This window comes from Geotrypetes seraphini, chromosome 8 (genome assembly GCF_902459505.1).
Source record: "Geotrypetes seraphini chromosome 8, aGeoSer1.1, whole genome shotgun sequence".
NCBI lineage: Eukaryota > Metazoa > Chordata > Amphibia > Gymnophiona > Dermophiidae > Geotrypetes > Geotrypetes seraphini.
In genome coordinates this window covers 51,938,369-51,963,998 of record NC_047091.1, presented here as the reverse complement: position 1 = coordinate 51,963,998, position 25,630 = coordinate 51,938,369, and the positions used below count along the sequence as shown (strand labels likewise).

Below are 25,630 nucleotides of genomic sequence, written 5' to 3'. Positions count from 1 at the left end.
GGTTTGAGTTTGAGACCACTGGCTATAGCAGGGGTGTCCGATGTCGGTCCTCGAGGTCCGCAATCCAGTCGGGTTTTCAGGATTTCCCCAATGAATATGCATGAGATCTATTAGCATACAATGAAAGCAGTGCATGCAAATAGACCTCATGTATATTCATTGGGGAAATCCTGAAAATCCGACTGGACTGCGGCCTTCGAGGACCGACATTGGACACCCCTGGGCTATAGAGTCTCTAGACCAGTGGTTCCCAAACCTGTCCTGGGGGACCCCCAGCCAGTCAGGTTTTCAAGATATCCCTAATGAATATGCATGAGAGAGATTTGCATACCTGTCACTTCCATTATATGCAAATCTCTCTCATGCATATTCATTAGGGATATCTTGAAAACCTGACTGGCTGGAGGTCCCCCAGGACAGGTTTGGGAACCACTGCTCTAGACTGTCGGCACATGGATCTAATTTATGCTGGACTTGTAAAACTGATATAGGCATATTTTATCATACGTTGTTGTTTGGATGCCATGATGTTAAAATGTTTTGGGATGAAGTCTGGCAACAAATGGAAGAAATCTTTCGATTCTGTATAGAGCTGACTTATGAAATTGTCATTTTACGTTCTGCTATCTTATCACATTTAGTTAAAAAAATAGAAGGCCAAATTATTTGATGTTCTTACGGGTCTAGCAATTCAGCATGTTTTATCAGAATGGAAAAATAGTACAGATCTTTCTTTTCCTGCATGGTGGGTGGGAGTCTGTCTTACACGTAAATATGAAGAAATAGCTGCTGTTAGGCGATGTTCAGTTTGATATTTTAAGAGGGTTTGGACTCTTTTAGATGACTACTATAGAATACATGTTAACTGATTTGTCTTTACAAGGAAAAACAAAGAAGAACTGCAGACATACGTGCCCAGCAGTCTGCTCACGCGGCAGCCCTTTGGTCAAAGACCAGGGCCCTATTTGTACTCCCAATTCATCTACTTTTACAATTTTGCTGGGGGGGAGGGGGGAAGGGCTTATATGTCATTAGATTTTTGTGTTGAATAATTGTATTTTATGAAATTCAATAAACTTGCATTGAAAAATCTTGCACTGTAACTATGGCAAATCTAACCTGTAAACTGTATACTTTGGGGCTCATAATCAAAACTTAAACACGTCTAAAAACCTGCCCAAGTCAGTACTTGGTCGTCCTAAAAGACAAGTTATTCAAGTGCCGATAATCAAAATAGCTTTTGGGAGGTATCCAGTGACTTTTTAGGCCTCTGAATCCCGCTGTGCACCCAGAGCTGAAAGGGGCATTTCTGGAGGAGTGGTTAGGGCGGGATGTGGGCAGTTGATGGACCAACCTATAATTAGTCATCCTGCAGGGATAATCGAATGTTTACATAAGAACATAAGAATCGCCTTACTGGGTCAGACCAATGGTCCATCAAGCCAGTAGCCTGTTCTCACGGTAGCCAATCCAGGTCACTAGTACCTGGCCAAAACACAAGGAGTAGCAATATTCCGTGCTACCGATCCAGAGCAAGTAGTGGCTTCCCCCATGTTTTTCTCAATAACAGACTATGGACTTTTCCTCCTGGAAATTGTCCAAACCTTTCTTAAAACCAGCTACGCTAGCCGCTCTTACCACAACCTCTGGCCATGCATTCCAGAGCTTAACTATTCTCTGAGTGAAAAAAAATTTCCCCCTACTGGTTTTAAAAGTATTTATCTTGTAACTTCATCAAGTGTTCACTAGTCTTTGTAATTTTTGACAGAGTGAAAAATCAATCCATTTCTACCCATTCTACTCCACTCAGGATTTGACGAGACTTCCTAGGTGAAACTTAGACGTTGTGAGTTAGATGATGTAAAAGAAGGTATAAGTGCCAAAAAGGTATTCAAAGTGACCATGTAACTACAGTAGGGACAAAGTAAAGACCCCCCATACAATCCCCCCCATGTTCACTGACCCCATTGCACCCCCACAAAGTTCAGAATAAAAACGTACATACCTACCTCTGGAACATCAGCACCTGCTATAGGAAAACCTAGTAGAGCTGCACAGAGGTGGCTTAAGTAGTCTGAGGAGTGGTCTACTGAACCATAGAGAGGAGGACCCAGGCCCATAAGTCACTCTAACCACTACATTAATGGTGGGAAATGTGAGCCCCACTGAAACCTCCCAAAACCCTACTATATTGCCATATAGGCACCACCTGCAGCTATAATGGGTTTAGGGGCTGTAGACAGTTGGGTATAGTAGGTTTTGGGGGGGCTCACTATAAGGAAGTTCTGGTGAGATGTTTATTTGGCACCCTTTTTGTGACGTTCACAGCAGTGCCCTATAAGAAGTCCATCTGCTCTGGGTGGCCAGTCCATCACAATGCTGGCCCCTCCCATGTCCAAAAAGACTTGTTCTGGGCATTTAGGACTTGGATGAATTTTTGGTCGAGAATGTGGTATAAAGATAGAGGTAGTGGCGGTCTGGACGATCAAACGCCTGGACGTACAGAGATGATTTTTGAAAAAACAAACCGACCATATTTTAGACGTACTTTTCAAGAACTGACATTTTTCCGCTGCTGACTTTGGGCGACTAGTGCCCTACATCCAAATCGGACCTAGACGTATGTTTTGATTATGACCCTCCACATATATTGGTATTAGATCCTAAGTATGTGTTGAGTTAGGATAAAAACTTGTATTGAACTACTACTAATTATTTCTATAGTGCTATCAGACATACGCAGCACTTTACAGAGTCACAAAGAAGACAGTCCCTGCTCAAAAGAGCTTACATTCTAAACAGACAAAACAGACAAACAGGATGTCATGGAAACAGTTAAGGGGAATGCTGAATCAACTGGCTGGGTTGGTGGGCAGAGGGAGTACAGGACAATCTAACCATTGTGACATCACTGATGAGGTTGACTCTTATTGGTGGAATGAGGCATTATGACATCACAATCTCAGCTCTGCTTCCCAAAGACAAACAGAATAAGAACATAAGCGTCGCCTCTGCTGAGTCAGACCATGGGTCCATCATGCCCAGCAGTCTGCTCCTGCAGCGGCCCCCCCCCCCAGGTCCATGACCAGTAAGTGATCTTTTACCTAAAACATTTTATTCCCTAATCATTTAATATCCTGTATAGTAGCCCTTTAATAGTTAAGGGGAACGGTTAATCAGTGGGCTGGGTTGTAGGGCAGAGGAGAAGGGTTAAGGATTGAAAGCTATATCAAAAAAGTGGGTTTTCAGTCTGATTTTAAACAAGGAAAGGGATGGGGCTTGGCGGACAAACTCGGGTAATTTATTCCAGGCATAGGGGACAGCTAGATGAAAGGAACGAAGTCTGGAATTGGCAGTGGAGGAGAAGGGTACAGCTAAGAGCAACTTTTCTGAGGAACGGAGTTCTCTGGGAAGTGTATAAAAGAGAAACCAAGAAACAAGGCAGGAAAGGAAAAATGCTAAGTATAGCTTCCAATCTGCATTCTGGCAGCAGACCTTTACTATCAACAAAATAGACTGGGCTCAGTCTCTGGATGTAGGCCATTTCCAGATGTGGAGTCAGCGTAACATGCAGTATGGCATATCGTGGTACTGCAGGCCATTTCCAGATGTGGAGTTAGGTAGTTAGGGACAACAAAGAAAAATGGGGAGACCCAATGATCCACAGTGAAAACAATCCACCGATGAAAACAAAAACTGTGGATACAGATGTTCTGGAGATAATTTATTAAACACTGACATATAAAACCATGAAAATTAGGGAGTTAGGGCACATTATCTCACTGGGGCCTAGGCAATAAAGGAACCTTTTTGTTAATAGCATGGCTTTCGGTCCTTCTAAATTCTTTTCTATATGCTGGTAATCTGTTTGCCTCTAGTCCCACTGCTGCCTCCAGTACAAATGATTTTTTGTAGACCTATATAAGCACATAGATATTTCTCATGGGACCTGGAGATGAGGAACTCCTGACCTTAGATCTTCTCTTCTAACCCACTGCTCACAACAGCACCCTTTCTCAGCCTGTTGGGGTTTTTCCCCCCAGTTGAGGTTCCTTGGATTTGAGCCTGTAACTCTGCTAATATGACATCCCTCATTATTTCATCCTGGGTGGTCTTTGCTTTGTCCTGTTTGTTCATTTGCTGTAACAACCAGCTCAAGGAGTGCTGAAATGAGAGGAAACGAAAGATAATTCTGGAAGGAGAGGACATAGGATGAAGTTAAGAGGTGATAAGCTCAGGAGTAATGTAAGAAAATCCTTCTTTACAGAGAGGGTGGTAGTAGATGCGTGGAATAGTTTCCCAGTGGAGGTGGTAGAGATGAAGACTGTTTCTGAATTTAAGATAACGTGGGACAGGCATGTGGGATCTTTTAGGAAGAAGAGGAGATAGTGGATGGCGTGGAAAGGCAGACTGGATGGGCCATTTGGCCTTTATCTGCCATCATGTTTCTATCCATTGTGATGATTTATCAGTATGAGTGACCTGTCTTAGCACAGAGGGTGAAAAGATGATAAGAAAAGTTGTCATACATATACAGAAGAAAGGCAAGAAGATAAAACATGTGGAGCATGGCTCATGGAATTCTTTCCAACTACCCCACACAGGTGTGTGCAGATATGCTGTCTCTCTGTGTGTTTTCCATTTAGAGGAAAGAAAAGAAGAGGAAGCTTTGTTTATGGCTTTTCTTCTCTATTTCATCTTTTCAGAAGTTGCCCAGGGAAGGCAGGCTTACTTAAGAACATAAGAAGTTGCCTCCGCTGAGGCAGACCAGAGGTCCATCTCTCCCAGTGGTCCGCTCCCGCGGCGGCCCATCAGGCCTATTGCCTGAGCGGTGGTCCCTGACTATCCCTATAACCTACCTCTACTCCTATCTGTACCCCTCAATCCCTTTATCCTCTAGGAACCTATCCAATCCTTGTTTGAAGCCCTGTAACGTGCTCTGGCCTATCACAGCCTCCGGAAGCTCGTTCCATGTCCACCACCCTCTGGGTGAAAAAGAACTTCCTAGCGTTTGTCTAAACCTGTCCCCTTTTAATTTCTCCAAGTGCCCCCTTGTACTTGTGGTTCCCCATAATCTGAAAAATCTGTCCCTCTCTACCTTTTCTATGCCCTTCAGGATTTTCAAGGTTTCTATCATGTCTCCTCTGAGTCTCTGCTTTTCCATGGAGAACAGCCCCAGCTTTTTCAGTCTGTCAGTATATGAGAGGTTTTCCATACCCTTTATCAGTTTAGTTGCTCTTCTCTGGACTCCCTCAAGTACTGCCATGTCCTTCTTGAGGTACGGCGACCTGCTGATAGAGGAGGAGTGGGGTGTTGGTGGAGGACTGTTGGGAGTAGGTGGGGATGAGGAATAGAAGCAATTCCCTCACTGATATTATCCACTGAATCTAAATTTTTATGCTTCTCTTATAGAAATGCATTGGGAGAGCTTATTCCCATGGAACTTCCAGTCTAATCTGGCCCATTTTCAAAGAAGGGTCACCTAACAAGTTTAATCTAATGTTAGGCCTCTGCGAGTGCTTGAAATCTCCCCCCCCCCCAAAAAAAAAAAATATATATTTTTAATGCTTACATAAATACAGAGAGGCAACACAACAGTGATATTCATCAGTTTTATACGGGAGGGCCCATTTTCAAACTCAACATGTCTTTTCACTGGGTTTCCTCCAAAATACATTTTCATCCCAGTTTGTTAAATTTTTGGACAGTTATTTTTTCCCCACACAAACAGGTAGGCATTCTTGACTCTGCAAGTATAATTCTTCCGTTGGGTTAGAACAGTGTATCTCAAACTGTGTGCCTCCTGAGATTCCAAGTGTGCCACGGCACACTGAGGAGAAAGAGAGGCACCTGCCAGCGCTGCCCGATTTGATGAAGGCCTGCATGTTTCCCCCTTCTCTCTAGCATCCTCTGGCTTCCCCCCCTTGCCTCCCGGTCTCACCTTTAAAGCTAATTACAGCAGCCTGCAGAGGATTGCCGGTAGGTAAAATGATTTTATTTTCAATATAGTAATTGAAATGTGTCAGTTTTAAGAATTTATATCTGCTGTGTGTATTGCGTGCATATGAAAAATGAATGGAAAAAATTGCATTACAATTAGTAAAGGGGATGGGATCTGGGGCAGAGCTTGGGTGGGCCTAGGGAGGTCTGGGGTTGGGGTACTCAGTTGATATTTGTTAGACTTAGGGGGTACTTAGCTTGAAGTAGTTGAGAAACACTGCTGTAGGCAATCAGCTGGCGCCAGTGCCTCTCCTCTCCGGCCCTCTTTCCTGCTGGCACCCCCTACTGGCGACTCAGGGCCCATCTGGAGGGCCTCTGCACATGCGTGGATGTCAATGTGATGATATCACGCATATGCGTGATGTAATCACAGTGACATCCGAACACTTCTGGGTGCCTCAAGCCGTGGCCACTACCTTTAGTGTTCCCCAGCTCAAGAAAGTTTGAGACACACTAGGTTAGAAGAATGAAAATCTCAGTTCTCCAAACAACGCTGGTTCAAGTTGCTGCTTCGCCTTAGAAAATGCATGGGACTTTAGGTTTGCAAGTGACTCATGAGAAAAGAAGCATAGTGGCCGGCTCCCCAGGACTGGATTAAGGCCAACTGATGCCCTAAACACAGCCCAACAATGGTGCCCTCGGCTCTTCTATCGCTTAACTGTCAATATATGAAGACTCAATAAGGGGTATATTTTATCATCAGCGCTGAACCTTAGGCGCTGGTAGGCTAGGGTTATCAGATGTCCGGATTTGACCGGACATGTTCTTCTTTTCGAGGACATGTTTGGGGGTCTGGATGGCTTTTCAAAACCTCAAAATCGTGTCCGGGGGTCCAGATTTTACTAAAATAAAATCTGATAACTCTATGGTAGGCGTCCTACCAGTGCTTATGTTAAGTGAGAAACGTCATTTAAAATGGTAAAAAACAGGAAAATTAAAGCACCTACCAGCGCCTAAATCAAAGGGGCTGGAATCATGCCTATGGCACTTAACGCCACTATGGGCATGGCTAATGCTGGAAGTGGTGTTAGGCACCATATAGAATCTATGTAGATGCAATTCATAGCATAGATAGGCACTGGACATGTAGGCCTGGAAAACCCTGCCTGTATTTCTGGCACTTATCCAGTAGTAAAGGAGGTGCAGGCCGCCCTGGGTGCCAAGTCGGTGAGAGCACTGGCTCCTCTCCGCCATGCTCGCATCATCCCTCTCCCCTCCCCCTGTACCTCTGTATTATCTTCGCTAGCGTGAGCAACTTCTGCCTGTAGCACGTGCCAGCCTGGTTCCCCTCTGAATTACTTCCAGGTCAAGGGGCCAGGAAGTGACGTCAGAGGGAAATCCAACACTGGCACGAGGAGCATGGGGGTGGGGAGGGAGAGCACAATTGTGGAATGGGGGGGGGGCAGGAAGGAGTGGGAGGGGGTGCAGAAGGACTGGGGGCGCGAGGGGTACACCACTGCCCTGGGCGCCTCCTACTCTTACTATGCCACTGCACCTATCTTTCACGGAGGCACAATTCTCTATAGGACACTGTTGAATGATTGACATGCAATCGGCAGCTGCTTTTTAGGTGGCCACTAATAGGTGCTGAGAAATATCACTATTGTATGAAACAAAACATCATCTATGATTAGAAAAACTCTGAAATTCACGAGGAATAATGGGTGTGGCAGATGGCACTGAAAGAGTTAAGAGCATAACAACTAGGGGGAAAAAACTCCACGATTCCACCCCCCTTTTCTCTTGCTGCCCTAAGCATGTTCTTCATTTTGCTTAGTGGTTAATCCAGGGCTGGCCAACCCCCAAGGATCCCTTCAACGTATTCTCTCCAGACACTCAATATGATTAAAATAACAAACAAAGCCAAGCAAAATGAATGATAAGGAATGTTTTGGAAAAGGAAAGGAAATGGAAAATGAGAGCTGTCCTTTCCACATCACATCTACTACATTTACGTATTAGAATTCTTTTCTTTAAGAGTCCCTTTTACTAGGCTGTGCTAAGTGCTAACTCACACTTTTAATGTAGAAAAAAATCTAATCTAATCCTTAGGTTTGTATACCGCATCATCTCCTGGCCTAATACAGTACAAGCTACAATGTGATGGAGGCCAAAAAAGCAAATAGGATGCTAGGAATTATTAGGAAAGGGGATGGTAAGACCAAGTATATTATAATGCCTCTATATCATTCCACGGTGCAACTTCACCTTGAATATTGCATTCAGTTCTGGTCACTCTATCTCAAAAAAAATATACAGCGGTATTAGAAAATGTTCAAAGAGCAACCACGATGATAAAGGGGATGGAATTCCTGTCATATCAGGAAAGGCTAAAGAGGTTAGGGCTTTTCACTTTGGAAAAGAGATGGCTAGAGAGGATAAGATTGAGGTCTACAAAATCCTGAGTGGTGTACAGCGGGTAAAAGTGAATCCATTTTTCAAAAATTATGAAAACTAGTGGACACACAATGAAGTTACTCGGAAATACCTTCAAAATAAATAGGAGATATTTTTTCACTGAACAAACAGAAGCTCCAGAACTTGTTGCCAGAAGATGTTATAAAAGCAGTTAGCATAGCTGGCTTTAAAAAAAGGTTTGGACAAGTTCTTGGAGGAAAAGTCCATAGTCTGCTATTGAGACAGACCTGGGGAAAGCCACTGGGATCAGCAGCATGAAATCTTGCTACTCTTTGGGATTCCGGAAAGTTGCTTCTATTTGGGTTTCTGCCAGGTACTTGTGACCTAGATTAGCCACCTCTGGAAACAGAAAGCTAAGCTAAATGGATCATTGGTCTGATCCAGTATGGTTATTCTGCCTTCGTTTTGTCATCTGTATGTGCTACAGGACAGTATTTATTTTATTCAGGGGGAAGGAGGGGGCATTCGGGTACAGAAAATAGGCAAAGATGCGTTAAAAACCTGGCGCACACACATTACTGCTACAGTAACTGATTAGTGCATCCATAACACAGGAGCTTTAAGAGCTACCTAAATAGGAGGTGGTAAGTGCTACCATATTAATTTTTTAAATGGCTGCTCACTAACATTAATTCATGGCCAGATATTCAACAAATAGAAAAATGTCTCTTTTGCGGCCATGCTGGAAATGGGCCTAGTGTGTGGGAAAAGCTCTGTGTTAGTAGGGCTACCAGACGTCTGGGAAAACCGTACATATCGTCTTTTTAGAGGACCATCTAGGTGCCTGGATGGACTTTTCAAAACATGGTGGTTTGTCCAGGTTTTGGAAAGCCCCAATCTCCCGGCCGCGTCTAGAGGACCTCTGAGCATCCGTAGATGATGTCACATGTATTCATGCATGCTCGGAGGCCCTCCAGATGCTGCCCAGAGGTCGGAAAAAGAAAGACAAGGCTTTGTGGGGGTGGGGCTAGAGACAGAACAGGGCGGGACTGGAAGCAGAATGGGGTGGGGCTGGGGGTATGTGAACGGGTTTCTCCATGGAAAAATCTAGTAACCCTATGTGTTAGGCCATGCTAAGCAAGTTTACCAGCGCAGCTTAGTAAAAGAAACTCTAAGACAGTCACTTCAGCACTCAACCTGGGTTAGTCCTGTAGCAACTTTCAAAATACTGACAGAAACCCCCCCCCCCCCACACACACACACACATTTTTGTTGATGAAAACTTCCAGAGGAGTAGCCATGTTAGCGTGGAGTAGCAAAAATGACAGAGGCTGGTGGCATCTTATAAACAAACTCATTTATTGCCCATTTGACAAAATGGACTCTTGCCCTCTAAAGCTCATGCCTCAAATTGATTGGTAGAGAAAGCAAAAAAAACAGTGAAACATGACAGCAGATAAAGGCCAAATAGAAAATCCAGTCTGCCATTCCGCAGCATCTACTATCTTTTCTATGAGATTCCAAGCGCCTATCCCGTGCTTTCTTGAATTCAAAAACAGTCTTTGTCTACACCACCTCTACCAGGAGACAATTCCACGCATCTACCACCCTTTCTGTAAACAAGTATACCCCCGAGCCTATCACCTCTGAACTTCATCCTATGCCCTCTCATTCTGGAGTTTTCCTTTATTTGAGAAAGACTCGCCTCCTGTACATTAAAGCCATGGAGATATTTAAACGTCTCTATCATATCCTCTCTCTCCCGTCTTTCTTCCAGAGTATACATATTGGGGTCTTTAAGTCTATGACAAAGATCATTAACCAATTTATTAGCGGCCCTCTGGACCGACTCTATCCTGTTTATATCTTTTTGAAGGTGCGGTTTCCAGACTTGTACACAATATTCCAAATAGGGCATCATCAGAGACTTATACAATGACATTATCACCTCCCTTTTCCTACTGGCCATTCCTCTCCTTATGCACCCAAGCATCCTTCTGGCTTTGACCGTCACCTTTTCTACCAGTTTTGCCACCTTAAGATCATCAGACACAATCACTCCAAAGTCCTGCTCTTCTTCTGTACACAGATGTACTTTCCCCCTATTCTATATTGTCTGTAACGTACCACCACTTTGTCATATTGTTCTGGTTGGTTTCAGTTGTTCTTCATGAGACATCTGTGGACCCTCCATGGAATCCAGTGATCAGAAATCAAGAAATGAGATTCTAATCTCAGGGGAAATGTTTCCAAATAGATTATTTTTGCACGTACCATGACAAGGATGAACTCTTAAGCCAGGATGTGTGGAGTATGATCTCAGCCTCTCAAATTTACTGCAAACAGTCACTGTATCATGCCAAAGATAGCTTCCTTCTAGAGTTCATAAGATGTAAGGTGCATAGGGGTAACCTATCCAAGCACACTTGGAAATTCAAGTTTCAAGTTATATTTAAAATTTGATTAAACGTGTCTAAGTATTTTTAAGCGGTATGCATCAATTAAAATGGGGGATACGTAAAAAATGTACATAGTAACATAGTAAATGACGGCAGATAAAGACCTTAACAGTCCATCCAGTCTGCCTATAAGTTATACCCTTTAAAAAATACATGATTAAATTAACTTGTCTCTTCTTTGATATTTCTGGGCAGTAGACTGTAAAATCTGGTATTGTCCTAGGTTCCAAATGCTGAAGTTGCCATTCAAGCTCACTCCTGCCTATCCAATCATCCCAGGACATCTACCGTAAAGTCTGGCCAGTAACATCCTCATGTTCCATATTAGTGGAGTTCACATCAATGCCCACCCCAGCCCATCCTACACCAAATCACCATATATGGAACACAGACTGTGCAGGTCTGTCCAATACTGGCCTTAGTTCTTTCATTTACAAAAACTAGACTAACTAGAAACAAGCTGGAAAAGAGGGAAAAACTACCATTTTAATCAAACCTGTGGCACCCAAAAGAATGATTGTCCCTTCTGAGTGCTGACTCAATCTTTGGTCCTTTAGGTACATTAGGTAGAGTGTGAGCCTACCAGGACAGATAGGGAAATGCTTGAGTACTTGAATGTAATCCACTTAGGCTAGAAGTGGTATATAAATACTAAAAATAAATATCTTGGCTGCAGTGATGTAGTAAGGAGGTGGGGTGGGGGTGGGGCAGACCGCCTTGGGCGCCGTCTTAGTGGGGGTGCCTCTCCTTCTCTCCCCTATTACATCAGGCAGCACAGATGATATGAAATCCCTGTATGATATGTCAAAACCTTAGACACCAATGAACCCCAATTCATAAACAAATTACTTATCCCCTATAATTCCTCACGTTCTTTACGTTCAAACAACCACAAACTTCTAACTATTCCTTCTTTAAAAATCATTGGAACCCGCCGTCAGGATATGTTTTCTGTAGTAGCACCTCAACTCTGGAACTCTTTACCTTTACACTTAAGAGAAATAAATAACTTAAACGATTTCAAAAAGAATTTAAAATGCTTTTTATTTAAAGACGCTTTTAACATTTAAAATTAATCATGTGCTCTTTTTAAATGTCAAGATCCGTTATATTATTGGATTCTTATTTTAGTATATAATTGTTAAGTTAAAATTTCTGTAATTTTATGTTCTTTGTACCTCATAATATATAATTCGTAATTTTATATTTTACTAACATGTTTTATCCTCTTTTTTTTTTTTTAATGTATAAATTGTTAAATTTTCAATATTTTATATTATTTACTGTTTTAATATCATGTTTATTTACAAACTGTAACTCGCTTAGAAATAATTTAATTAAGCGATTAATCAAATATAAATAAAACTTGAAACTTGAAATCTTATCCATGAATCAAGAAAACAGAGTCTTCCTCTTAGCCAATCACCAAGCTTCTAAACTACAGGCAAACATCTCGGTTTTCTGCATTAAGATAGATCCTGATACACTCTTAAGAAGTGGGATTGACAGTAAGACCTGTTGCCTGTTTCAGTACACTGCAAGATCAGTCACAACAATCGATCAAACAAAGTCAGCGTTACAGTGGCAGACGGAGAACCAGGGTGATCATGAGTAGAGAATGACACAGGGACAAATTTGTCCCCGTCCCCACAGGAACTCAATTTCCCTGTACCGTCCCCGTGAGTTTTGTCGCTGTCCCTGCCCCGTTCCTGTAAGCTCTGCCTTAACCACACAAGCCTCGAACACTTATGATTTTAAAGTGTTTGAGGCTTGTACAAATGAGGATGGAGCTTGCAGGAATCGGGCAGGGACAGGAAAAGAATTTACCGGGACGGGATGGGAAAATGAGTTCCCATGGGCACAGGGAGAAATTTGTCTCTGTGTCATTCTCTACTCATGAGCTCACTCTACATAATTTTTTGCACTGTCACCAGTGACCTGTCAGATGTGTGAAGAAATAATGTGGAAAGGAAGAAGTAAATTTGACCACATCACCACTGCCTACCTAGACTCACACTGGTTACCTATATAAGCATGAATTCAATTCAGACTATACTGTCTACTATTCAAAGCAATAAATGGCACAGCCCCTGTTTACCTAAACAATCGCCTGAACCATAACCTCTCTACTAGACAAAGAAGAACTCAGACCCCATTTACCTACCCTCCACTCAAAGGCACTCAGCGCAAGAAGATGTTTGACAACCTACTAGCGACGCAAGCAGCGAAACTTGACCAGGCCATCTCCAACCTGCTGATAACAACGAGCGTCTTCAAATCTTTTTGAAAAGAAATCAAAACCCTACTATTCAAAAAATGGATCCAGATATCTTAACTATAACCATGGCCTTCCCCTCCGTATAATTCCCCCCTAACCTCTCCTCTTCTCCAGCTATCCTTTCTCGTCAAAACCTCAAGCATGTCAACTGCCTCCCAATTTGTACATTTACAGGAATTGCACTATCTCCTAATTGAACTTCTCCCCAAATTGTAAATCTACTGGAATATCCCAGTCATCTTTTCTGTATCCTATTCACTAAATTGTAATTCTCCGATCTTCATGTAATTCTAAACTAAACTAAACCTTAGGTTTGTATACCGCGCCATCTCCACAAGCGTAGAGCTCGGCACGGTTTACAGGGTTAGGTTGAAAAGGAACTACAATGAAGGGTTATAGGAAAGGAGCTAGGAAGATAAAGAGGGACAGGGAACCAAAAAGCGGGAGGTGTTAGATTTTTGAAAAGAGCCAAGTTTTCAGGTGTTTGCGGAAGGATTGGAGGGAACTTGAAACTCTGAGCGGGGATGTGAGGTTATTCCAGAGTTCTGTGGTTCTAAAGGGGAGGGATGTTCCTAATTTTCCAACGCGGGATATACCTTTTGTAGAGGGGAATGATAGTCCAGCTGTTTCCTTTGTAATCCGCCCAGAACTGCAAGCCATTAATGTAATGTAAGTATCCTTAATATTAAAACCAAGTGTAAAAACAGAACTGCAAACACAAAGGTATTTTACAGGAATCTTAAACTGATTGTAGAATATCTTACAAGCATCTGCTTTCAAAATGGAAGACATAGATGACAGGTTAGCAATGGGAATATTATAGGGAAAGGGATTTGATATGCCGCCTTTCTATAAGTTATAATAAAAGTGACTTACATATTTTATACAGGTACTTATTTTGCACCTGGAACAATGGAGGGTAAATTGACTTGTCCAGGGTAACAAGGAGCTCCACTGGGAATCGAACCCAGTTTCCCTGGCTTGCAGGCTGCTGCACTAACCATCAGGATAGCCCTCCACTACTTTTCTGTGGGGTTTTTTCTGCTTCTCATCACCTAGTGTAACACAGCAGAAATCTGAATCACAAGCTTTGATTTGCACGGGAAAATCAAGTATCAGAAAACTCTCTGTAGCTTTGGGACCTCTTTTACGATGTGGTACTTGTATATTGCCAAATCTCCCATTATGGGGGTTGAAGCAGTTAACAGATTAAGGGCTCCTTCTACAAAGCCGCAGATTTCTACTGCGGGCCGGTGAAGTAAATGCTCCACCACTCAGGAATTCTATGAGCATCAGAGCAAATACCTTGTCGGCCCATGGTAGAAATCTCTACCGCAGCTTTGTAAAAGCCAGCGTAAATAAGCCACGAATTCTAGAAAAATAGCAGTTATTTTAAGTCCAATAAATGCTATTCTCCCCTTTATAATCTTGCACACCCAATTTTACCCTTAAGGGCTCATTTTCAAAACAGAAAAATGTCCAAAAAATGGCACAAAGCAGCAGGTGGACTTTTTTGTTTTTGCAAAAACTCATTTAAGACATTTTGCTATGCAGCCTTCATCTAAATCTCAAGGAGGCATCTTGGAGGCGTGCTTTGGGTGGGACTAGGGAATATTTATGATTTGGACATTTTTCTGTGATAATGGAACATTGTAAAATTGACCAGGGCAGAAATAATAGAATGTTTTTGGTCTTCCACTCAGAGATGATCCAGTATATAAACCAAAGATTAGATTAAACCTGTTTTAATAATGACTAAGCGCCAAAAGGTGCCTAAACTAACCAGATATCCACTGGAGGGATAAAGAAATGACCCCTCTTAACCCTCCCACCCCCCTAAAAATTAAAGTTGTACAACAGCTGCCTAACAGCTGCAGATATAATGGCAGGTCTCTGGTATAGCCTATGAGTGTGGTCAATGCAGTGGATTGTAGAGAAGGGGACCCAAGGCCCATATCCTACTTTAACTGGTACACTTGTGGTGGAAAGTGTGAGTGCCCCAATAACCACAAAATACCTCCTGAACCCACATATAAGTGATACCTGCAGACATAAGAGTGGTGTACATTGTACAGTACATTTTTTGCCAATTTTGAAGGGCTCACCCTATAAGTAGTCATCACTTAGGACCACATCTAGTTCCGGCCGACCGGTCGTAAGTCAAAAAATGGATGCCTTGAGTTCCCACGGCAACCTCACAGTCTTGCGAGGTTGCTGCGGGAACTCACGGCAGCCATTTTTTTTTTCAGCAAGACTGTATGGGCAGGAGCGTAAGAGGATCACTCTTGTCCCAACTCACCCTTCTGGACCACTAGAGTTTAAGATAGGCCCAAAGGAAGACCTATGTTGGCTCCAGAGGGAGGGAGGGAGAGTGACTGCTGTGGTCAGGTCTAATTGTAACGTGAAACAGTCATAAGTCGGGCAGGTTATAAGCTGACGACTGCCTGTATAAGAGGGTTATGATATGATGTGTACCTGAGAACTTTTATGTGAAATTTACTATAGTGCCCCCAAGGCTGCCCCACTTTTCTACTGGGATGTCTGCGTGGCCAGTCTAGTAAGATTGCTAACCTCCCCAGACATCCCAATGGCGTGGACATTTTTTTGTTTGAAAATAGCCCTTAAAGAAAGAGACACTGAGCACAAAACCATGTAAAAATCGAGCGATTTTCAAACCAAAAAGATAGATGTTTTTCTAGTTCAAAAATGACCATATGAATAATTTGATAACAATTGGATAACTTTATGTAGCATGTATAATTCATTGTAACATATTTAACTCTATATAAAATTCCATATAGCAATATGTTGCCTATAACCTGCCTAGAACTCTAATTAATGAGGATTCAGCAGGATATAAGATTGCACATATCATGTTTGGCACTGGATTTTTGGACTTCTTTTTTTTTTTTTTTTTTTGCACAATGCCCAAAATCAGATTTGGATATCTTATCAAAAATGTCCCTCCATAAGTGCAAAATTGTGCATGCAGGTTATGGACTACCGACAATACATCCAGAACTTGACAAATTAGCAACTGATTATTGGACATAATTTGGTGTTACTTGTAATTGGCACAAACTAATTTGAAATTACATGCATAACTGCACTTAGCAGGTTTTCTGTAACATTAGCATGCAAATTCTACAGTGTGTAATTGCTAGGAGATATGGATGTTGGGGGGCAGAGCATGTAAGCTTATGCTGTCAGTAAGCCTGTCATATACATGCATTACTGACAGCATTTAGGTGCATTTATGAGGGGCTGCTGAAAAGTTCTCAGCCCAACCAAGAAGAGAATGATGTGGAGCCATGAAAGTAACAAGTTATTGCACACTTTTCTTTTCAATGAGGCAAATGCATCTAGTAAACCATTGTGACATCATCGATGAGGTTGGCACTTAGGCATTGGTGGATTGAGGCATTATGACATCACAATACGAGGGGCCATTGAAAAGTTCTCAGCCCAAACAAGAAGAGAATGATGTGGAGCCATGAAACTTAGAAGTTATTCCACACTTTTCCTTTCAATGATATGAAATGAAAAGATAAGAGTCAAGAAAAGTGTGGAATAACTCGTAAGTTTCATGGCTCCACAACATTCTCTTCTTGATTGGGCTGAGAACTTTTAAGTGGCCCCTCGTACACCAGCCTTTGACATGGCATAAGCAGTTATGCTTAAAGTTGTATACAGGTTACAGGTTTATTGTTACTAATGGTGATCCGTCAAAAGCATGCCAGACATTGGCGTGCTGACAATCACATGGTGCGCTGACAGAACAAATGCGCGCCACCATCTGTGACCGCTCTCAAGCCTTCCTCTTTGTGCTCTGAGGAGGTGTGTGTGGGGGGGGGGGGGAACACCCCACTACATTTTCAACTTCTTGCCCTCCCATTCAAGAGGGTGTGGGGGGGAAACCCCCCCACTACACTTAAAAGTCCTGCTCTCCTCCCGAAACCCCGCTCTTCGGCTCTAAGGGTGTGTGTGAGGGGATGAGGAGGGGGTATCGAGAGGGTGAGCAGTTGTAAGTGTAGTGGGGGGTTCCCCCCCCCCACACACACACCCCTCAGCGCTACCGGGAAGGCCTGAGAGCGTCAGAGCGGTGGCACGCATTTGTCCTGCATACAAATGTCAGGGCGTGATTGTTGGAGCGCCAATGTCTGGCGCGCTTTTGACGGTGTACCGTTCCTAATATACTGCCTAACTGCCAAGGCAAACCCAGCAGTCTACAATTACAATATATAAAATAAATATAATCAGAAAAAAAAACTCCATTCTGTGATAGGACAGACCCCTAAAAGAACTAGCCCCCACAAACTCAAAAGATCAAATTAAAACACAAAAGTAATTCAACCTATGCTCCACATCTTCCCCTTCCCCCGAATGCTGACCTTCGAATAGAGAGACCCCAAAAGCCTTCAACTGTTTCCTAAACTGGGACAATGAGTGTTCCTCACGCAAATGATGCCTCCAAGCGTATATGTCAAACTGGTGGAACCTGGAGCAACAGGGCCAAACTTCACCACATAAGGCATAATCAGTTTGCTCAATGCTATTGGCTGCCTTGTGTAAATTAACTTATGGGTCATAACCAAAATATTAAAATGTATTCTATAATACATTGGCAACCAATGATGTCTAATATAGGGGTCCTTTTACTAAGGTGCATTAACTGATTTAACACGCGCTAATCGATTTGGCGTGTACTAAAGATTAGCGCGTGCTAAATCGGTTCACGCACCTTAGTAAAAGGACCCCATAAAGAGGCGTAAAATGTTCATTACGACCTACTGCACGCAACAGTTGAATTGCTATATTTCGTACTGGCTGCAACTTGCGAGTATTTCTTCCCATAAGTCCTGCCAGCACCGCATTAGCGCACAGCCATCCCAGCGCCTATCTTTAGGAGACTTGTAAAGAATCAATAATAATAAAAGGCTAAGCGCGCATGCGCTTTTCAAAGATCGTGATTCCTGGTGGCGTGAGGTGTGCTTCTGTGTCACACCTCATGGCGCCTGCGCTATCTGGAGGCGCGTGTTCCAGGGACTCCTCCCTCCCGCTGCCGCTGCTCTTCAAAGCGGCCTGCTGAGGGAGAGAGAGAGAGGGCGGGTCAGAGGGCGGAGTAACTCAGGGCAACGCCCCCTATTTCCCGGTGCCCGGGCTGCTGCTACTGGTGCTCCAGTCTCCCCGGTAACCGTCTCCAGGGGCAGTAAGCAGAGCTAGAGAAAGATCCCGGAGCGCTGCTGCTCAGGTACCGGGGAGGGGGCCGAGAGGGGGGAGGGGGGGGTCGCAATAACCACCGAAGCCCGGGATCGGCTGAACCGGGCAGTTGCAGGGTGCGGTTGGGGCTCGGTCTGTCTCGCTGGCGGAGCTTCAGACCCTTCCCGATGCGATGTAAGAAACAAAAAAGAGCAAATCCAGGTAGGCAAAGGCAGGACGGAGGCTGCAATCGGCAGCGGCTGCTGCTACTCCTCCAGCCGCCTAGCTCCTCTCCACCGGCCCCGGCCAACAGCCCCCTCCACCCCGTCCTCTCTGCTCCGGTGGCCCGCACAGGAGAAGGAGCGGATGAAGCATGATCACAAGGGAGACCGTGCAAAGGGAAGTGCAAGGGGGTTGAAAAAGCGAAAGGTGGGACGGGAAGGGAAAAGGGAGGGGGGAGGAAGCCTAAAATGAAAAAAAAAAACCCAACTTTATACAGGAAGAGGAGTCTCTAGCACCCGTTAATGTAACGGGCTTAAAGACTAGTTATCTCTATATTTCCAAAGAATAATATCAATCAATCAGTCATTTGCCATTTCCAAAATACATGCTGAATAAAAGTTTCAATTCATAATGACAGTGAAAATAAAGCACAGTGGAAGATGATTTCACTCACAAGTTAGTATAAAAGCAAAAGACTAAATTAAACTAAAACTTAGTTTTATAAACCGAGTCATCAACCAAGAGGAGCTTGACTCGGTTTACAATAATGTAAAACATAATAATAATAACTTTAATAATAATAATAACTTTATTCTTATATACCGCCATACCCATCGAGTTCTAGGCGGTTTACAACAATTAACAAATGATCTGCCTTGACAAGCTTATTTACAACATGTTACAAGCAGATTTACAAACAAATTACCTGTAGATTTACAGTAAATTACAACAATTTACAATTTACAACAGTCAGCAATGAAGTTACCACAATTTACAGTAGTCTGCAATGAAAGGAAGATGTATAACAGTTTAACTGAAAATTGTGGATTAGATCGGACTAGACAAGGGAAGTGGAGAGAGGGTCAAGGGGGAATCAGGTGTGGGAGGAAGGGGTTGGGGGTGGGGCCGGGGTTATGTGAGGTGAAGGGATTAAATAGGGGTCGTGATTGTTGAATAGGTAAGTTTTTAGTAGTTTTCTGAAGGCAAGGAAATTAGGGGCCTCGAGTATCATCTGGGCCAGCCATGGGTTCAACTTGGCTGCTTGGAATGCGAAAGTACTTTCGAGGGATCTTCTGAGAAGGCAGTGTTTTGGCGAGGGGAAGGCGAACAGTTGAATTCTGCGTGGTGTCCTGTTGTTGCAGTAAAGGTTGAAGTGGGTATTTATGTAACTTGGGGAAGAACCGTTAACCGATTTGTAACAAAAGCATGCAAATTTAAAGAGAACTCTAGATTCTACTGGCAGCCAGTGCAGTTGGTGATAGAATGGAGTGACATGTTCCCATTTCTTTAGGCCAAAAATGAGGCGCACTGCGGTATTTTGAATTATTTTTAATCTCCTGGTAGTTTTCTTTGTAGCGTTAAGGAAGATGATGTTGCAGTAGTCGAGAGTGCTGAGGTTGAAGGATTGTACGAGTAGGCGGAATAATACATAGGGCTCCTTTCACTAAGGTGCGTTAGGGCATTAAAGCGCGGAATAGCACGCGCTGAATTGCCCCGCACGCTAGACCTTAATGCCAGTTCTAGCCGCGTAGCGCGCGGTAATATCCTGCGTTGCACTAAAAACACTAGCGCACCTTAGTAAAAGGAGGCCATAAATTTGACAAGAAAAAGTAGACTGAAATAGTTAATTTCCACAATGTTTAGCAAACAAAAAAGTTTTCAGAACTTTCCTCCTTAAATTTGAAGAGTACACCCTTAACTTCTAGAAAATAGAAAAGCAATCTTTTGGCAGCGTGCAGGGTTCTACTTAAAGACGGAGAAGAGAACAAAAGAAACCATACAGTGAAGTGCCAGGCTATGTAAGATTTTAAACATAAAACAAAATTTTCAATTTTTTTCCCTAACTTTTATCAGTCACCAATGTAGTCAGTAAAGAATATGAGAAGAATGGTCATATTTTATGAGCTCTGATTATGAATTTGGTTGCCCTTTTTTGCAAGATCTGTACCCTAGAACTCTAATCTTTCCAAAACATCAAGATAAAGGGAGACTTCAATAATCTAATTATGACAAGTGCATGCACTAGTAATTCTACTGTCCCAAAATATATGCCAAAAACAGCAGGAATAAAAATAACTAGATGTGTTATTAAGAACATCCCTCAGGCACTTCTTCAATCTATCACACCATGCCAGGAATAAAGAAGCAAAAAAAAAAAAAAAAAAAAAGTCAGGGTTTTTCAGCCTTAGAGAATCAACATCGGGTGGAACAAGAAAACAGAACTTGGTTATCTTGTCATATATTACTTGAACTAAGGGACAGCCCCCTGGGACGTAGCAGGTAGCAGTTCAAAACAAATTGGAAAAAGTTATTTGTTCACTCAGGCACAGACTGTGAATTTTGCTGCTGCAGGATGTGGTAAAAGTGTACTGTATATAGTACAGCTGGAGTTGAAAGGTTTAGACCAATTCCTAGAAGACAAAGACCTTAACCAATTCAGGAAAGCAACAAGGAATGAAACGTCTGAATACTTCTAGTGATCCGGACTGGCTCTTGAGAGAAACAGGTTGGTCTGACGTAGCCATGACCTATCTGATGTAATAATAATAATTTATTTCTTATATACCGCTATACCGTGAAGTTCGAAGCGGTTTACAATAAAGATACATTTGACAGTACATGGGATAGAAACGGTTTACAATAAAGATACATTTAGTCAGTACATGGGATGCAAGTGGTTTACATTAAAGATTCATTTTGTCAGTACATGGGATACAAGTGGATTACAATAAAGATATATAGCTAGATTGTGAGCCTTCGGGACAGCTAGGGAAATCCAAAGTACCATTTTTATTTATTTTACTTTAATGTATCTTTAATCTATCTTCATTGTAAACCGCTTTGAACCTCACGGTATAGCGGTATATAAGAAATCAAATCAAATCAAATCAAAATATATTTTGTCAGTACAGGTGGGTTACCATAAAGATACATTTAGTCAGTACATGGGTTACAATAAAGATACGTTTTGTCAGTACATGGGGTGCAGGTGGGTTACCATAAAGATACATTATGTCAGTACATGAGATTCAAGGTGGAAAGTATAATTAGTTTCGGGCCTTGGAATTAGGGGGCGAGGTACACTATCCACAGATGTATTTATTCCTTGTGTCTCATTATATCACACCTTGTAGGGAATGATGATCTTACCCAGATATTATTATTCTAGTTCACTGTGCCTCATAGTCACAGAACAGAGCCCATCCTCAGATGAATCTCAACGTATCATACCCTCCAGGAAGGGATAAAGCGTACCACACACCATCTCCAAATATTTCTAGCTCACTGTATCATAGGGCGTTGGGATATAAGAATTATTCCCAAAGATGTTTCTGTGTTTCTTTCCGTATAAAGGGAGTTTTGTCTTCACAACTTGGAATATGAAAACACAGAGATGATTCTTTTATAATCCTGAACTATCTGGCGACTCTTTCCCGCTATGTCAGGAGACCTGTGTCCCTGTTGCAAGTGCTTAAAAACCATTGCCTTGAGCCAGGAACCCAGATCCCTGCCAGGGCTGTGTAAGGAGGGCAATCTGCCTTAGAGAGCAGCGCATGCACGCATCGCCTACAAACTTCTAGCAAAAGTGCAATGGGAGGCAAAACTCTCCTCCTTACCGAAATCTCAGCAGCTGGTCTTCTAGCCCTTTTCGATGCTTGCGCAAAGACTTCAGCTCAGGCTGAGCCCTTCCTTGGTGGTGTTGGGGGGGGGGGGTCGTCTATAAACTTGAATTTGCGCAGTGAAAGTTCCCCAGCCCGGCGAGCTGCAGCTCAGGAGCCCATCTGAGTGCCTGGAAGCAGAGCGCGAGCAGGCACTTCCAGGGAAGCCGGAGGAAGCCACAGCTCTCCGCCCATTGGCCGCAGAGCGCCTGACGTCACAGAACGGAGGGAGCTTTTTCCCTTTTTTTTTCTTCTGGCGCTGCGGCCTCTTAAGGCACCGCGACAGTATTATTTACAGTGGCAGCATCGGCTTTAAAGGAGCAGCGCCCGGGGGAGCGTGGAAGAGGTTGGAAAGCTGTGGCTGGTGTGGGGGGGGGGGGGGGGGGGGGGGATAAGATCTGCCGTTCCTGGATTGCTGTCAAACGGGACAGTGACGTCTGACGGGATCTGGCTGCAGCCAGTGGGCTAGACTCAGAGAAAGAATGTAATGTAATGTAATTTATTTCTTATATACCGCTACATCCGTTAGGTTCTAAGCGGTTTACAGAAAATATACATTAAGATTAGAAATAAGAAAGGTACTTGAAAAATTCCCTTACTGTCCCGAAGGCTCACAATCTAACTAAAGTACCTGGAGGGTAATAGAGAAGTGAAAAGTAGAGTTAGAGGAAAAATACATCCTGAGCTTCAGTATTGTGATTCCACGATTTGGCCAATCGTGCTTATATGGCCGAGTTTTAGATAGATGAGAGCAGCTAAATAATCATGACGACTTTTGAAACCTCACACATTATTCCCCTGAAAAATGCAAACTTTTTAACATAGGCTGCACAAACTGCTGGCTGAGATCAGTTGCATGCTCCTTTTCTGATTGCATCTACAATGTTTCTTCGAATTAGTCACCTTTATTCTCTGTCTAAACTCCTAAGAACATGGGAACACAAACATTGCCAGACTGAGACAAACTGAAGGTCCATCAGATCGCCAATATTTCAAAGGTGATATTATGGAGGAAATAAAAGATAGCTGAACCAAATCGACAAAGAGTAGAAAATCACCTGGAAGTACTGAAAGAACTCAAACATGAAATTGCTTATTTACTGTTAGTGATTTGTAACCTGTAATTAAAATCATCTATTGTAAGTGAAGATTGAAAAGTAACCAATGTAATGCCAATTTTTAAAAAGAATTCCAGGAGTAATCTGGGAAATTACAGACCAATAAACCTAATGTCAATGCCAGGCTAAATAGTGGAGACTATTATTCCCCCCTTTTACAAAACCGCACTGCTCCTGACACTCATTCCTCATTCTTATGCGTGTCAAGACCAGCGCAGACCATTCAGCACACTGACCTGCACTAAAAAAAAATCCCATTTGTGGTTTTGTATAAGGGGGGGGGGTTAAAGAATAAATGCCTTCCTTTACAAAACTGTGCTAGCATTCCTATGAGCGTCCAAGCTGTTACCACTGCGGCCGGCGCTAAAATTGCTAGAAAATGTATTGGGACAGACTCAACATGTGACGGACTTTTTTTTTAATATAAAGTTATACTGGTTGACGGTAAAGGACAGGATACGTCACAAGTTATTGGTAAACGTCTTCATGTGCCTTCAGAAGTTGGCCCCCAAACATCTGGTCCAGAGTATTGTGTCACATGAGTCGGTCTGCTGAGCATTTGGACTTGTCTATCTCATCTGTGCGGGACTTGAGGCTTTCAACATCTAGGAATAGTATTTTTCACTGCATTGGCCCCAGGGAATGGAACAACCTTCCAGAATATATCCACCATCAGCAGAATTTACAGAACTTTAAGAAAATATTGAAAATACATTTTTTCTGTATGATGAAATATGGGGTATGAGAGTGCTCAAGGGAGCAGTAGTGGTGACTGTTGAGTACAGAGTGCGGGTCACTTTATTGATTTTAATGATATTCATCATGGTAGTGACTTGTATATCATAGGCATTTTTATACTCTGATGTATTCCGATGTTTGCTGTTGAAGCAATTTGTATGTTACTTGTATTTTTATAATGCCCCTGTATTGCTCCATGGTGCGACCTCATCTGGAGTATTGCGTTCAATTCTGGTCTCCTTATCTCAAGAAAGATATAGTGGCGCTAGAAAAGGTTCAAAGAAGAGCAACCAAGATGGTAAAGGGGATGGAACTCCTCTCGTATGAGGAAAGATTAAAACGGTTAGGGCTCTTCAGCTGAGGGGAGATATGATTGAAGTCAACAAAATCCTGAGTGGAGTAGAACAGGTACAAGTGGATTGGCCAGGTACTAGTGACCTGGATTGGCCACCAAAAGAATGGGCTACTGGGCTTGATGGACCATTGGTCTGACCCAGTAAGGCTATTTTTTTTTTTTTTTTTAGTCAAGGTATTTTTATTGAAAAAGTTTTTTAAAAAGAAAGAGATACACAAACAGATGAATGAAAAAACAAGAGTTATACAAGGTACTCAAATAGATACAAGTATAACCACCAGTGAAGCAGAACAACCTTATCATGTCAAATGGTATCTAATATAATAAAAGCACATGCGCACTCAAAAGTCATGTTCCCTGATCCGTCGCGACGACACAAGTGCGCATGCGCGCCAGACAAGCTTCCCTGCTCTCCACCTCACAATACGGAAGTTTCTTTACACGCTGACGATCGCCTCCACAAGCCTGGACTGGGGTACAAAGAGTGCCTCCCCCCCCCCCGGGATGAACCGAAAAACTGACCCCGCCGCCCGGGACCCGAGTCCTTTGCCACCCCACCCTTCCCTTCCCGCAGACCCGACTACGAACCTTGCGATTCCAGCGTGTGCAGCAGTCTTCACACGTTGCTTCGGGCCCTTCTACTGCCCTGATTTGCTCTGCCGCGTCTCTGATGATGTCATCAGGGACGTGCCAGAGTAAATCAGGGCAGTAGAAGGGCCCGAAGCAGCGTGTGAAGACTGCTGCACACGCTGCTGCAATCACCAGCTTTGTAGTCGGGACCACGGGAAGGGAAAGGGGGTAGAGGAAACGCTAATGCTGCTGCACAGGGCACCCATTAATGTAACGGGCTTGCTTTCAGGAGGGGGTAGGGAGTCAGAAGGGGGCCACGGAGAGACAGTCAGGCATGGAACAACAGATAAATACAGGTAGGCAGGGGGCCAGGGAGAAAGACAGAGAGACATACAGAAAGAAAGGCAGGGGGCCAGGGAGAGAGACAGACATAAAGAAAGACAAACAGACAGAGGGCCAGAGAGACAACAGATAAAGCACAGTTACTTACCGTAACAGGTGTTATCCAGGGACAGCAGGCAGATATTCTTGACTGATGGGTGACGGCACCGACGGAGCCCCGGTATGGACAATTTTAGAGTGATTGCACTCTAAGAACTTAGAAAGTTCTAGCTAGGCCGCACCGCGTGTGCGCGAGTGCCTTCCCGCCCGACGAAGGCGCGCGGTCCCCAGTT

At 43.2% G+C, this 25,630-nt stretch overlaps 1 protein-coding gene across 3 annotated transcripts in view; it reads right to left on the bottom strand.

Moving 5' to 3' along the window:
* Positions 1-22,320, bottom strand: part of PRX (periaxin) — a 144,767-nt gene extending 122,447 nt beyond the window's left edge. For all 3 annotated transcript variants that reach the window (XM_033954224.1, XM_033954227.1, XM_033954226.1), the window contains exon 1: positions 22,134-22,320. The gene's annotated coding sequence lies outside the window, so the exon portion shown is untranslated. The remainder of the gene's footprint in view (positions 1-22,133) is intronic.
* Between the last annotated feature and the right edge of the window lie 3,310 nt (positions 22,321-25,630).